The sequence below is a fragment of the Corylus avellana genome, chromosome 8, assembly GCF_965113065.1.
Source record: "Corylus avellana chromosome 8, dhCorAvel1.hap1.2, whole genome shotgun sequence".
Classification (NCBI taxonomy): domain Eukaryota; kingdom Viridiplantae; phylum Streptophyta; class Magnoliopsida; order Fagales; family Betulaceae; genus Corylus; species Corylus avellana.
The window spans coordinates 7260554-7276390 of NC_142497.1; positions in this window are offsets into that span (position 1 = coordinate 7260554).

Below are 15837 nucleotides of genomic sequence, written 5' to 3' on the forward strand. Positions count from 1 at the left end.
TCAAACACATCTATTTCACAAACAACAAAAAAACCTAACCAAAGTAGCAGTTTAATTTATAAATTGAAGCATAAATTACCTTCAAGAACATAGAAGTAAATTGATAATTGATATTTTCTATCGGTACCCAAATATCATAATTTGTCATCTTCATAAAGAATAACAAGTGCTCATAGTTACAAGAGGCCCAACCTATTAAACACCAAACGATATTCTAATTAAACATCCATCAAATGCAACTTACTATTTATCATATAGACATAATTATATGTATCACAAACATGCAGTCAATACGTCAATCATATACAACCAAACTATATATATATATATATATATATATATATTACGACGACTATAAACAATGACAAAATATATAATATGTTTACCAACTAAGAACTCACAGACAATGTTCAATCTAGGTCGATAGCTTCCTCATTCGACAACTTTTCCGTGGCACCTGGAGATGATAAAACAATCAACCAAGAAGCAATAAATACCTTTCTTATCAGGATCCTAGGCGAAACACAAAAAATGGCACCATAACAACTTTAACATATATGCTAACCAAAATGACATTATTATAATATAACAAAAAATGCACTACCTACAATTATAAATCATGATCAATGTTGCCTCTCTATATATATATATATTCCGACTGAAAAATAATATCCTTATAAAATTAGACGCAAACACAATGCTAACGTTTAGTAGTAGAAATAATAACAAATATTACCGAGGTCACTATCAACAATAACAACATAAAAAACAATGCTAATTCCAATCAAATGTATCACCAAACCAATGAAGAACAAAACATTTTGCAACAAGAGTGTCCATATATATATATATATATATATATATATATATATATATATATATATATATATTCAAGAAAACCCAAAGCCAAAAAAAACAAATTGCATTACTTGGTGCATTCCCCACCGACGATTTCACCACCAAACGGGCTGGAGATTCTTTGTCTGGCACATCTTTAACTCGAGTCATATCGAATGAGGACCTCGACTTCAACATGACCTCAAGTTGACGAAAACGTGCCTTATAAAAGTGTTCATAGTAGCCTCGTTCTCAGCTAGCCGCACAGCAACCTGCTGATCAACCTGCACTCGCTGTGCATCTAACAGCGCAGCTATCTCCGCCCTGTGCCTCTCCCGTTCAGCTTGCTGCACCGCTGCCTACTTAGCTAGCCGCGCCGCTGCTTGCTCTCGCTATGTCTCTAGCAGCGCATCCATCTCCTGCTTGTGCTTCTCCCGCTCAGCTTGTAGTGCAGCTTCTATCATTTCTGGGACACCAGAGCTCCCAGGAGGTTGCGAGCGTGGCGCGACTGGTCTATAGTACGAGTGTATGCTGCCGCGCACAGGAAGTATACCTGCTCCAACCTGGCGAACCCGACCAGCATACTCTGGCTTATTGCCCATCCCCTGTGCGTACGCATTGTCGGGCGCCCACCATACGGTGCCCTCGGTTACAGATTTTGCAGCAGCAGGGTCAGTGGAAAGCAACTCCTTCATCATCTCCTATACGGTACACATTAAAAGAAGCAATCAGAAATATTACATTAAATTACAAAGAAATATACATTAACCAAAACATATTGGTTATTAGTAGCATACACATCTTTCCCTGACCAACTCATTTGGATACAAGCCATCCTTCTTCACGTGTGTGTTGATGTAAGACTGAGCTCGTGTTGGCGGAATCCCGGTATTTATGAACTGCATAAACAAATAAAACTTAAACAAATAAAATATAAACATAATCAAAATAAATTATATATATATATAACTACTCAAAAAACATACTTTTTCATGTGTCACTCTGGCATAGCTCTTTGACCCAGTGCAGTGAGGCTCCTTGTTTTTCGACCGGATTCCCTTCATATATGCAGCATAGTCCTACACAATTAACATTGTTAATATTTTAGTCTAACACATTCATTTTAATAAAACTAAACAAAACTCACTAAAATATGTAACTTACTTGATTCTCTTTACTATACCATTTCTCCAATAATATATTCACGTCCTCTATGTTGTATGTGGATAATTTTCCTCCTTCCCTAGCCTTCACTGTCGTTGGAGTGTCGTCAGACGTAATGTAAAGACTCTGCTTCAAATCATACCTCCAAGTCTTATGCTTGTTTCGCATATCAAGGAAAGCGTCCCGTTTTATGGCCGCGATATCGGACTCAGGCAGGATATAGAAGTGCTTCTGCATATATTCACACGTATATATGCATTAATAATACAACATCTATTTGAGATAAATATATGAATATATAAATCATTATCATAAATACAATAATATTTAATTATAACATACTATCAATACATCCCAGATATCCTCATTCCTACGTTCCGGTACATTCTTCTACTCGTCGCTGATCCTTACATAAGTACTGCCCTTGACGAACACTCCGGTCATCCGTCTAAATTTGGAAGCGCTTTGTCTCACAGGCTGTCACGCAGGGTTATACTCGCACACGATTCTCTGGCCATCGGGGATCTCCCACAGCTTGTGGCATGACTTGACACTCAAGATATGATAGTGGGTGATGTCATTTTGATCTACACCTAATACATTAAGAATTTGAACAAGTTAGTTATTTATTTAAACTAACTACATATTAAAATAGGAAAAAATATTACGATTTTTTAGCACATATACTTACTTATCGTTCGAACCTCGTCCACCGCCAACGGGAGTGTAGCGGCATCATCGGAATGCGTGTCCTGCACGACACCATCCTCATCGCCCACACTGCTTTCCGGGGGCTATGTCTCATCACTATCATCTACCTGTGATCCGGGGGGGTACGGGTGCCTCTCGAAATGGCCATGTGAAACGATCCCCAGCTCGCTCAACGTCGTGAAGTCGAGCGTGAAAGGTGTGGATGTGCCCGGCTCTGCCACGTCAGCATGCTGAGAATCTACATGAATGTCACCACCAACGCCCACGTCCTACCCCGGATGGGTCTGCCCTTCCACATGATGTGGAAGTACCGGTCTATACTCTTCTGGCTCCATATTAGCCCGGGGAGATGAATGTAACTTGTGGGCGGCGGATGTTAACCGCACAGTCGGTTGCCTCTATGCTTTTCTCTTTCCCCTATAACTCATATCTCCCTGCAAAATACGTTGCGAACCGAATTAGTATTTAAAATAAGTAAATAGGTACAAGTATATGTAAAGTAGTCACACATTTAAAATTTTAAACATATATTAGTTACTCAATTAATTATATATCGTTTCCACAAACTACATATAAATTTTATGGTTAACCTAAAAAGCAATTAAAAATGTCGGTAAATATTTCTTTTAAAAGAAATAAAAAATAAAAAAATTTCAAAGATAAGGGTGTACTCCAATTTCATTAAATGACATACGCTTCGATTAGTTCTAAATCGGGTCGGACGTAATCGACATCATCAGGTGCGTTAACATGATCATGATTGGAACTCAATAGAAGGGGCTCAATCTCGTGGTAGCTGCCACTAGAATCGTCAGACCCTGACCAACATCATACACGTTTCTAAGTTTAGTCCTTACAGCGCAAGTCCAATCTGGGTTCCTTTCATCTTCGACGTAAAATACCTGGTCAACTTGTGAAGTTAGCACAAACGGCTCATCCGTAATACTCTCTCCAGCGTGGATAAGATTTTTGAAATTGACAAACGTTATGCCATACTCATCAACCTTGTACCCGCTATCCCTCGTGTTGTCCGCCCAATTACACTTGGACATAACATACTTTGTCCTATAATAGTACTCAATCTTAATTATTTGGGTTAACTTTCTGTAATACGTTTCGCCATCAGTACTCGGCACACACACGCCGCTATTTTGAGTTTTTTTTTTCCGATATCAACTGACAGAGTGCGGAACAACTTCCCGTTAACCACATATCTGTTATACTTGAATGCCGTTTCCTTTGGCCCTCTACAGTGCATTACCAGTTTCTCACCTAGCTCCTGTCTACGTAGGTCGTCCAATCCATTGACCTGTGTACAATGGAGGGCGATATATGAATTGAAATTAGTATATATAGGATTTGTAAGCGAAATAGGTATACAAATCATTTAACTAGTAACAAGACAATATTCTTACGTAGTCACGATACCAATCGACAAATTGTTCAAAATGTTGGCTTTCCAACTGATTGTCCGCTGTTCGCCCTTTAAGCGTTTCCATGTACATCCTACAATTTGAAATTAAATTCATTATAGTGCATTCGAAATTAAGGTTGTACAAGAAATGGTAGGGCATGTACTAGTGAGATGACTCACGTTCGTAGTGGTAGAAACTCATCTGAGTTAAACAATATATATCGATGAATTTGTGCCAGTGTGATACGGTTGAGGATCGCTCGTGTTTTCGCCCCCTTACAATCATCAGGATTTCTTTGGGCCTTATTATGAAACGTCGGTGCGTCATCCAAATACATCGAGCAAAATGTCACCAACTCAGTTGCTATATAGCCCTCCGCAATACATCCCTCGGGAGCCGCTTTATTGCGCACATTAGATTTGAACCACCCTAGTCTCCTGTATATGAAAATCAATCAATCAATTGCAGTGGTTCAATGTCTTTTATTGGTGGGGGAAAAAAATAATAATAATAACTTAACGATCAAAATTTACCTCTCAGCTGGATACATCCACCTATACTGAACTGGTCCACCCAGTTGGTAGGGCTGGGCACGGGTCGGTTCGGGGCGGGTTTGGAGTTTTTTACCACCCGACCCGTGCCCATCGGGTTTGATAAACCCTTACCCGTTACCCGGGTTGTATGCACTAAAACCGCCGGGTTTCGGGTAGAACGGGGCGGGTTGCTCGGGGCGGGTTGGTCGGGTTGCTCGGGGCGGGTCGGGTATTTTTAATGGGTATCAATTTCAATTTAAGTCCTGGTTTTTTTGTAATTTTTTTTTAAAAAACTGGTTTTTTGTATTTTTTTTTAAAAAACTGGTTTTTTGTAACTTTTTTAAAAAACTACATTTGGACTAAAACCCATCAAGAATTCATTGTCTTGTATTGTTTACAATTTTCATAAAATATATGGTTGGATTTTTTTTTGTGTGTGAATCAAATAACTCTAACTCTACCTGGAGTCCTGGACAGTAGGGCACTAAACAAAAAATCTAACTACAAAATAACCCTACGTAGACAATAGAGCACTAAACAAAAAATCAAACTACAAAATAATTCTACCTGGACAGTGTCACAGTAGGGCACTAAACAACTACCAAAAAAGAAAAAAAAAACAAATAAAATGTATGTTTAACAGTTGCAGTGTTGCACACATTACATAAATAAAATTTAAAGGGCAAGCACACATAAAACTCTGTTACATCAAAAATAAAAGTTACAAAATCCAAGCTATTGGCCAACAAATCACTAGACCACCAGGCCTAGGCTCCTAGCAACAAAATCCAACAGCCACCAAGCAGAATGCAGCTTTAAGTCACTAATCATCCTCAAGTAGAATGCTGATATTCTTCAAAGTTATTTCTACAAAGAATGAATCAAAAAAAAATTACAATCTCAATTGAAATAGTTAAATGAAATTTGTAAATAGGAAAACAAATTAAGAAGTAAACTAAAATGATCAAAAAGCTTACCTGATTCAAGCTTATAACTTTCAGGATCATCAACCACATCTGAGTCAGAACTTAAAGGTTTTGATCTTAACCAGTTTTGTGCACATATCAATGCTTCAACCGTTTTTGGGGCCAGTGAACTTCGAAAAGGATCCAACACACGTCCTCCTGTGCTAAAGGCCGACTCTGAAGCAACTATTGTAATGGAAATGGCCAACACATCTCGTGCTATTTTGGCAAGAATTGGGAATTTGGTTGAGTTCACCTTCCACCAATTTAAAATATCGAAATTCACATTCGCTTTTTCAACATCCTCCATCAAATATCGATCGATCTCCGATTTGCTTTCCATATCACCTTTAGAAGTTAGGTATTTATGAAACCTATTCATGAAGTAAAAGTTGGCACTCTCAGTTTCTTCTATTTTCATTGAGGAACCTTGAAGCAATTCACTACCATGTTGAACTTGAGATGAACTCTGTCCAACATTGTAGTGATCATATAATTTGTTAAGGCATGACTTCAATTTTTTCACCATCTCCTCACATTTCTTGTCACCAAGCACATCTTTGAACCAATATTCCAATGACTCCAATTTGGTTCGTGGATCAAGTACAACCGCAACAAACATCATCAAGTTAACCTTATCATTGTTTTCAAGATCCCCCCAATATTTATTGTACTTCATCATCATCCTCTCTGCCATAGAACTCAATACAAAATCATCACTAGCAATATACTCTTGTAAATGCATTTGAATGCCACAAACTTCTTGAAAGTACATATTAGATGTACAATATAAAGACCCCGAAAGTCGCATTGTGGCATCATAAAAAAGTTTGAGAAACTTAAGAAAAATCCTAATACGATTCCAATCAACACATGTAGGAGGTCCCAAACCCTCTTTCTCATTCTTTTCCTCATTCAATGCACTCTTAAAGTTTTTATCAAACTCTTCCATAAGTTGAAAAGCAGATTGACATTTTTCAGCACCTTCCAACATCAAAAATGTAGAGTTCCATCTAGTTGAAACATCAAGACACAACAAACCCTTGAAAGAAATTTGTTCTCTTTCAATACAACCCTTAAACTTCTCAAATCTTGCAGGTGAAGACTTCACATACTTCACCGCACTTCTAACCCTCACAATGGAGTCATCTACCTCTTTCAAACCATCAGTCACAATAAGATTTAATATGTGTGCACAACACCTAATATGCATAAACCGACTCTCTAATATGGCACCCTCCTTATTACCAGTTCTCCTCTTCACAAACTCCAAAGCCTTATCATTGGTAGAAGCATTGTCAACTGTGATAGTGAAAATGTTACGAATACCCCACTCAAGCATACACGACAAAATCTTCTCCCCAATGGTATCAGCTTTGTGATTAGGAATTAAACAAAAGTTTATAATTCTTTTGTGTAAGTTCCAATCACTATCAATAAAATGGGAGGTGATTACCATGTAATTAAGGTTTTGAACCGAAGTCCATGTATCAGTGGTAAGACAAACCCAAACTCCAGTTGTCATAAACATTGCCCTCAACTTTTCCTTCTCAGACAAGAAGAGCTTAATACAATCCTTCATCACAGTATAACGAGAAGGAATTGAAAACCTAGGCTCAACTATATTCATGAAATCCCGAAACCCTTCACCTTCTACAAACCTAAATGGCAACTCATCCTTAATTATCATCTTCGCAATTGCTTCCCTTATTTTCCCAGCATTGTATTTAGTAATCACCAAATTACCAACAGTTCCTTCTCCCACTGCCATTTGGCCTTCCCTCTTAACCTCAAAACTTAACTTTGATTGTGACTTATCAAACTTACTGGAATATTTTTTGCAAGTATTCTTCAAATGTGTTAGCATTGATGAAGTACCTAACCTTTTACTGTGACAACTAAACAATTTCTTGCAATAATTGCATTGTGATTTAGGATCCTCGGGATCACCCCCCTCTACCTTGGTAAAATGTTCCCAAACCATTGATGTTTGCTCAGATTTTTTAGGTTTTGGTGGGAGAGCTAAACTAGGGTTTTGAGTGCCAACACCAACACATCCAATAGTATCATTATCAATGGAAGGCATAGTACTATCACTACGAGTAGGAGTAGATGAAGCAGAACTAGAACCCATACCACTAGATGAATGACCAGCCATGAGTCTACAATAAATGGGAAAAAAAAAAATCAACAATTTATAAAATAGGAAACAAATAATTAATTGACATTTACATCAATTAAAAGTTGGGCCCTTTTACTGCCCTAATTAGCAAAATCAACTAATTAGCAAAATCAACCCAAGTTAAATAATCAGCAAAATCAAACCCAAAATCAGACCACAAACCAGAAACCTAATCAGTACTGCATAATCAGCAAACCAGCAAAATCATTAACAGTTGGCCCTTTTACTAATTAGCAAAATCAACAAAATTAACTAATCAGCAAAATCATTAAAAGTTTTTTACAAATCAGCAAAATTAACTAATGAGCAAAATTAGACAAAAAAAAAAATACCAAAAACCAAAAACATAATCAATACTACATAATCAAAATAGACCAAAAACCTAAGCACTAATCAGTAGTCCCTACTCACAGACCAAAAATCTATTCATACCAATTTACCAAATATGAGAATTGAGATTTCTTTACCTACTGCCGAGGGGTGAAACCGTGAGAGTCGTGAGACTGAGACGCAGCTAAGGCAGCTTGATTCGTTCACGAAGGTCAATGTGACTATGAGCCTGTGAGAGCCGAGAGGGATAGAGAGAGAGAGAGAGAGCATCAGTTAATTTAGTTCACTTCCCATAGAGAGAGATAGAGAGAGAGAGAGAGAGAGATGAGAGAGAAACCTAGGATCGGTGAGGTTAGTGCTCCGGTACGGCGGTACTAGATGGAGCGGCGAGCGAGAGAGAGAGGAGCGGCGAGCGAGAGAGAGCGGAGCGGCGAGCGAGAGAGAGAGGAGCGGCGAGAGATAGTCTGAGAGAGGAGTGGCACCGGCGAGAGTGACTCTGAGTCTCTGAGAGAAGAGCTGCGCTTGGCCTAGAGAGGAGTCTGAGAAACTGAGAGAGGCGCTTTGTCGCTGGACGGCTGGAGCTTGGAGGATTAGAGGAAGTCTGGAACTGGAAGACAAGAAGAGGAATAGAGGATATCATATTAGGAATTTAGGGTTTTAAACATATAGGGGCGGGGCGGGTCGGGTCGGGTACCCGCCTCTTAAAAAATCTTATACCCGCGAGCCGACCCGACCCGCACGGGTCTGATGTTTCCCAACCCATGAATGCCAAAAAAAAACTTAAATCCGGCGGGGCGGGGCGGATCGGGGCGGGGCGGGGCGGGTTGGGCGGGTTGGGCGGGTTTTTGCCCACCCCTACCAGTTGGCATTCATGGACAAGATGCAGGACAACATGAACCATGCTAGTGAAAAAACTGGGGGGAAATGCTTATTCCATCTTGCACAAAGTCACGCAGACTTCACTCTGGAGTCGATACAAATCATCTAGTGTCAGCGTAGTTGAACATATGCCCTGGAAGAATGTTCCCATCTCAACCAAAGGTCTGACCACGTTACATGGTAGTGACCCACGTAAAGCAATAGGTAGAAGTTGTTGCATTATTATGTGATTGTCATGACTCTTCAAACCCGTCATCGTACGGTCTTTCAGTCGTACGCATCTGAAAATATTCGAAGCATAACCATCGGGCACCCTCACATCCCGAAACACTTTCAAGAAACTGGTTTTATCTTCATTGGACATCGTGTGGCAAGCTGGGGGCATATAGTTTTTTCCATTCCTCATAAATGGATGAAGTAAACGTCTCAATCCCATTTCTTGTAAGTCTTTGCGAGCATCGTAGTTGTCCTTTATTTTCCCTTTTATGTTGAGTATTGTACCAAGAATATTGTCCACCACATTCTTCTCTATGTGCATCACATCAAGGTTGTACCGCAGTAAATTATCCTTCCAATACGGCAACCTAAAGAATATACTCTTCTTCTTCCATAATACAGGATTGCTCGCTGCTGGTCTGGTGTTAGGAGTACTCTTCTTCCGCTTCTCTCCCTGCTTCTTACTACTGTCTGACTTTGACTTGCCGGCATCCTCATCCCCAAATGGCATCCCTTCTAATTGTCTTAGTATTTCATCTCCACTAAGCACATCGGGTGGACATTATAGTTCCTGGTTACCGTCAAAATTACTTTTGTTCTTCCTCCACGGATGATTCAAGAGCAAGTATTGCCTATGACCCATAAAACACCATTTGTGGTCGTGTTTTAACCATCGAGACCTGGTTGATTGCATACAACAAGGATATGCCTATACTCCCCTTGTAGGCCATCCTAACAAATCTGCGTATGCCAAAAAATCATTAATTGTCCACATCAATTGTGCTCGCAACATAAAGTACTTTTTAGTGGAAACATCAAATGTGCGTACCCCTACATTCCATAATTCCTTCAATTCCTCAATTAAGGGCTGTAGGTAAACGTCTATATCCATTCCAGGTGAACTCGGGTCTAGGATAATCAAGGATAATATAAAAGATGTTTGTTTCATGCACATCCAAGGAGGTAAGTTGTATGGCACAAGCATTATGGGCCAAGTGCTGTGTGATGTACTAAGGTTCCCAAAAGGATTAAATCCATCTGAGGTTAGTCCAAGCCTTACATTCCTGCTGTCCGTCGCAAATTCCGGATATAACTGATCAAATGACTTCCATGCTTCACCATCGGCCGGATGCCTCAATTTGCCGTCATTTATGCGGTTGTCTGCATGCCACTTCATATGGGGCGATGTATACTGCGACATAAACAACCTCTGTAGTCTTGGTATGAGTGGAAACCACCGCAAGATTTTTACCGGACGTTTCTTACTTGACGATATGGGTTGACTGTCCTCGTCCAAATGAATCTCATCTTTCCACTTAGATTTGCCACAAACTGTACATGAATCTAACTCTTTGTTGCCCTTCCAAAATAGCATGCAATCATTACGACAAGCCGGAATCTTCTCATACCCGAGTCTCATGTCCCTTAGATTTTTTTTGCCTCATAGGTATTAACTGGCAAACCTTCATTATCCGCAGGCAACAATTGATTAATGAACTCAAGGAAAGATGAGAATATCTTGTTACTAATTCCACCAACACACTTCAAGTTGTACAGATGAACAGTTGCGCTCAGCTTGTTATGTTTGGTACTATCATGTAACAGTGTTTTTGCCTCTTTAAGCAGCTCGTGATACTTTTGGGCATCAACTTCATCCACTTCTTCGACTACGATTTCTTCATCACCCTGTACAACGACCTGAGGTTCACAGTTGCCTTCCCTAACATCGTGCATGCCGAACACATCACGCAACATAGTGTGCATATTTTCACCTTGATCACTGCTTCCACCTGCTTCTGCTGTGGCTGGACGATTCAAAGGAGACAGTTCAACATGGTCCCGGACAGGCTTCTCCCTATGAAACATCCAGTCCTTATATGTAGGAAGTATGCCTGTTCCCCCTGTCAAGTGGGCGAGAACAACGCCTGGGGGATAGCACCGGTTAAGACGACACACCTTACATGGACAGTAAATCTTACCATCAGGTGTTGTGCAGTTTCCAACTGCAAAGTCAACGAACAATCTATAACCGTCTCTGTATTCCTTCGTACCCCTAGGTTTTGTCATCCAACTCTTGTCCATTGTTGTTTACGGACATTAGAGAGAAATATAGGCGACTTAAAAGTATTCAAGAAACCCATACATATTAAATGGAATTTACATGCAAACTTAATTTGATGCTAAGGTTGTTGGTAATTTTTGTTAGTCATGAAATTTCTTAAACTTAAACGAATTAGCAACTATTCCAAATGGGGACCATCAATAATATCATCTATGTAGGCTAGTTGTTTTCGTATTTTTTTTAGTACGGTTTAGGGCTTCCTTCACCCACTTTTTTAATTTTGTTTTTTTTTTTTTTTTTTTTCCTTTCAAATTTACATTAGTTGATGTTGATTAACCGTTAGCATTCTTCATTCACATCCAGGCTAGGTTCTATCATTTTTTCCCAAAAGTTCATATATATGCATTTGTTAGATGTTGGGGACCCTAGTCAAATAAAATAAATCTAGCTAGGTTACGAAGTCAATTTATATATATGTATATAAATTGACTATATATTTTCATATTGTCAAAGCAGTACGTATTCGGTCGTATAGCATTTATAAGTATTAATAGGGCAAAACCTAAACAATATACAACTCTAAATTTAAATGCATTTATTATTATATATGACTAAACAAATTAAATAAATAAATCTAAGTTAATTACTAGTTTCCTAATATAACCGATCAAAACCACATGGTTGTTCATATATACCTCGTGTATACCAAATAACAATCATAACACATAGTACGAATGACTTAATTAATTAACAATAAAGAACTATCTCAAACAAAGCAAAAATTTAAATAATTTAACAATAAATGTGAAATTGTTAAATAGTATATATCACAAGCCGGCCATATATATACTATACATATACTATATATACTAGTATAGTACTATATAGTATATAGTATATAGTATATATGAAGAACAAATGTTGTTGGGTCTTCTTTCAAAATGACATCTTATTGGAAATGTCGGTATCCAGTTGAAGTTCTTGAACCATAGCTCTTGCCGGATTCATATGTTGGGGTAAAATGAGATATTGTTTTGTTAATTAATATATATGCAATTATCCTAAATATTTAAACCATTTTCTCTATGTCCTGTTGCCTAGAAGGGGCAAGAGAAATATCTTGTTCTTTCTTCAATAATTTCTGATATCTAGTGGACAGACTCATTGTAGGCATTTGGTTTTGAGGACTAGAATGCATTCTGTCACATATATATATATATATATATATATATATATATAGCAGGGAGTAACGACAGATAGAGTAATTAATTCATTGATACGTGTACATTTGATTTATCATTCTTTACCTTATTTTAATGTGACTTAGGTGTAAAGAACTTTCCTTGTATGGTGTATCTTTTCCAATTCTGTTGTTCACATGTAAACTAATATAAATAGAATTGGTTTTGGTCTTAAGTTGACCAAAACCAATTCTCCACTACTTTCTTCAGTAGGCACATTGGAGCTTAACCACTTAACTTTCTGAATTTTTGGTGGTTGTGATTTCTGTGTATTTGTTGTTTCAAACCGAATCTTAACAAGCAAAAACCCAACCCAAAAAAGCGTGCAGTTCATCATGTTTCAAAGACTGTCTTAGGGCAATTTTTCTTAATCATATTATTCGGGTTTGAAGTTACAATGTTGCATGTTATAAATGATGTGATTATTTGATAAAGCTAAAAAAACACCCAAATAATTAGCTAGCTAGAAAGCAAACAGCAACAACGTAAGCTAAACCAACGTACAAACAACATCACAAATAACACAAGTACAAACAAGCTAAGCTTGATATTCAAAACCAAATTCATATATATATAGCTAGTGAAGCTTTATATTCCTCATGTAAATATATATATATCAATCATCTTGCACAAAATCAAATTCAAAATAATTTTCTTTTCAAACGTACGTATTAGACAAAATTAGCACAAACATCACCCAATTTTTAACTTGCATACAAACACCAAATCCAAACCAAACAAATAAATAAATACAAGGATATATGCATGTACATATATATATATACCTATGAGCAGCTATTGTAGGAGCTAGAAACGGAGGCAGAGAGGACGACGGGCGGAGAGATGGGCGGCGGGTTTAGAGAGAGAAACTCATCCCTTGAGAGAGAGTATATATACGGTGGCCGGAGAAGAGGAAAAAAAAAAGCTCAGCTTAATATGCCTCGCTCGAGCTTCAACAATGGCGCGCGCGCGGAAGAAGGAAAGGAAAACAGAGAGAAAATGAAGACTTTGGGCGCGCAGTACATACACTCTGGTGGTGCGCTGCAGCTAGCTGCTAGCAGGTAGCATGGGGGAAAGAAAAAAAAAAAAAAAAAAATAGTGCATAGTGAAAATTGGCACGTCTCGCGCCATGCCAGGCCTCTTAATTAAGAGGCATGGCGAGCGAGCCTGGGGGATGGGACTCGCGCGCGGAGCTCGAGACCATTTACTGATGTGCCAAGTATGGCACGTCAGAAAATACTAATGTGGTAGGAGTCGAACGTCAGAAACTCCTGACGTACGACACTTGGCACGTCAGAAAAATTCATCAAATTCAAATAAAAAAATATCTGATATATATATATATATATATAAAATTATGTGAAAAAAATATATATATATCAGATATATAAATATTATATTATATGAATATTATATATATGATTATACCTATAATTATATTTATATATATAAATATTATATTTATATATAATAATTAAGACAAGAATATCTCTGACGTGCAACATTCCCACGTCATAGATATTATGACGTGGCGCTGAGCCACATCAGAGAATTCTGACGTGGGAATGTGCCACGTCAGAGATATTCTGACGTGGGATATTCCCACGTCAGAATATCTCTGACGTGGGAATTCACCACGTCAGGAATTTTCTAATGTGGGAATGTGCCACGTCAGAATATTCCTGGCATGGGAATTCCCACGTCAGGAAAATTAATCAAATTAAAAAAAAAAATGAATATATATATATATATATATATATATAAATTGTATTTATATATAATAATTAAGACAAAAATATCTAACGTGGGATATACCACGTCAGATTTTTTCTGACGTGGGAATTTTTCACGCCAGAAATTGCTGACGTGGCAGTGTACCACGTAGTAATTTTCTGACGTGGTAAATATTACCACATCAAAATTTATTTACGTAAATTTTCCTTTAAAATTATAAAACATTCCTGACGTTCTAAGATTTTCTGACATGTGAATAGTGACACGCCATAAATTTCTGACGTGCCATTATTCACACGTCAGAATTTTTTTTTTTTCTGACGTTTTAAATTTCAAACGTCAGAAATTTTCTGACGTGGCAACAACCCATGTACTGTAGCCACGTCAGAAAATCCTTTTTTTTTTTTTTTGTAGTGTTATCACTAGTTTGATTGATATATGATAGAGTAGCAAGAGGTTTGGGACATCTTGGTGGACCAATTGGGTTGCAAGGGGCTCTATTCTTAAAATTACAAATACATTGAGTGAAAGGAATTCCTCCGCCGGCAGGGCGGCAGAATGCCGAGATTATCCCGACACTCCGGTAACAAGGATGACATGTCTCCATGCATGCATTCTTATCAAGACAACCACCACCAATCACCACTAGTTCACAATTGGCATTCGCCGTTGGAACCATAGTTTTCACTGCAAATTAATTAATACCAACAAAACAAATTATAAAGGAAAAAAAAAAAATGATGCATGCATGCACCCTCTCTCCCTCAGTCAAGCATACATAAACGTCGTAAAGGGTTTGAGAGGAAGACCAACTATGGGTACTATATCTGAGCACGGTCATAGTAGCATCTATCCATTGGCAACCAATGACATGAGGGCTCTAGATGGTGAAAAACCGCAAGCACTTTTCCAAGCCCGACCCACTTCTACCAGAGCATCAGTGAGGCCCAAGATGACTAACATTGATCAGGCTTATGTGAGGATTTTTATTGCGGGATTCAAATCTGCACACTGGTGCGTGGCCAACTGCTAGGGAGTTAAGCATACGGGTTTTTTGATCATATATACCTGAGATGAATACTAGTAGAAGCAAGTAGAAAGAAGCACATAACTTGGCCATCTTTGTCCTTCACAAGTCACAATTGCAAAAAGAGAGATTGATCGAATGGATATTGGCTTTACTACATGCGTGCGGTTGGGTATTTATCAGTAGTGAAGAGTCATGAATGCTTGATATTCAAATTCGTGAATTGTGTTTCCTTAATGGGATTGTCCCTTTTATCTGTAAAATCTAAATTAAATGCGAGGATCCACATTCTTTGAATTCTTGATACAACTTTAATTGCTGGCAGAATTCTTGTAACCTTAATCATCAATTCTTAATTAAATTATTCTATCATAAAGTTGTTCTAAAAAGTTAGGAGGGTCTTGATAATAACTTAATATGGGTATTAATATGCTGACTCATATCTAATTTGAATATGTCATACTTAATCTTCCATAGTTTTTTTTTTTTTTTTTTTAGAAATGATTTGTATCAATAATTTGTCGGTATTTCTTCCATATTC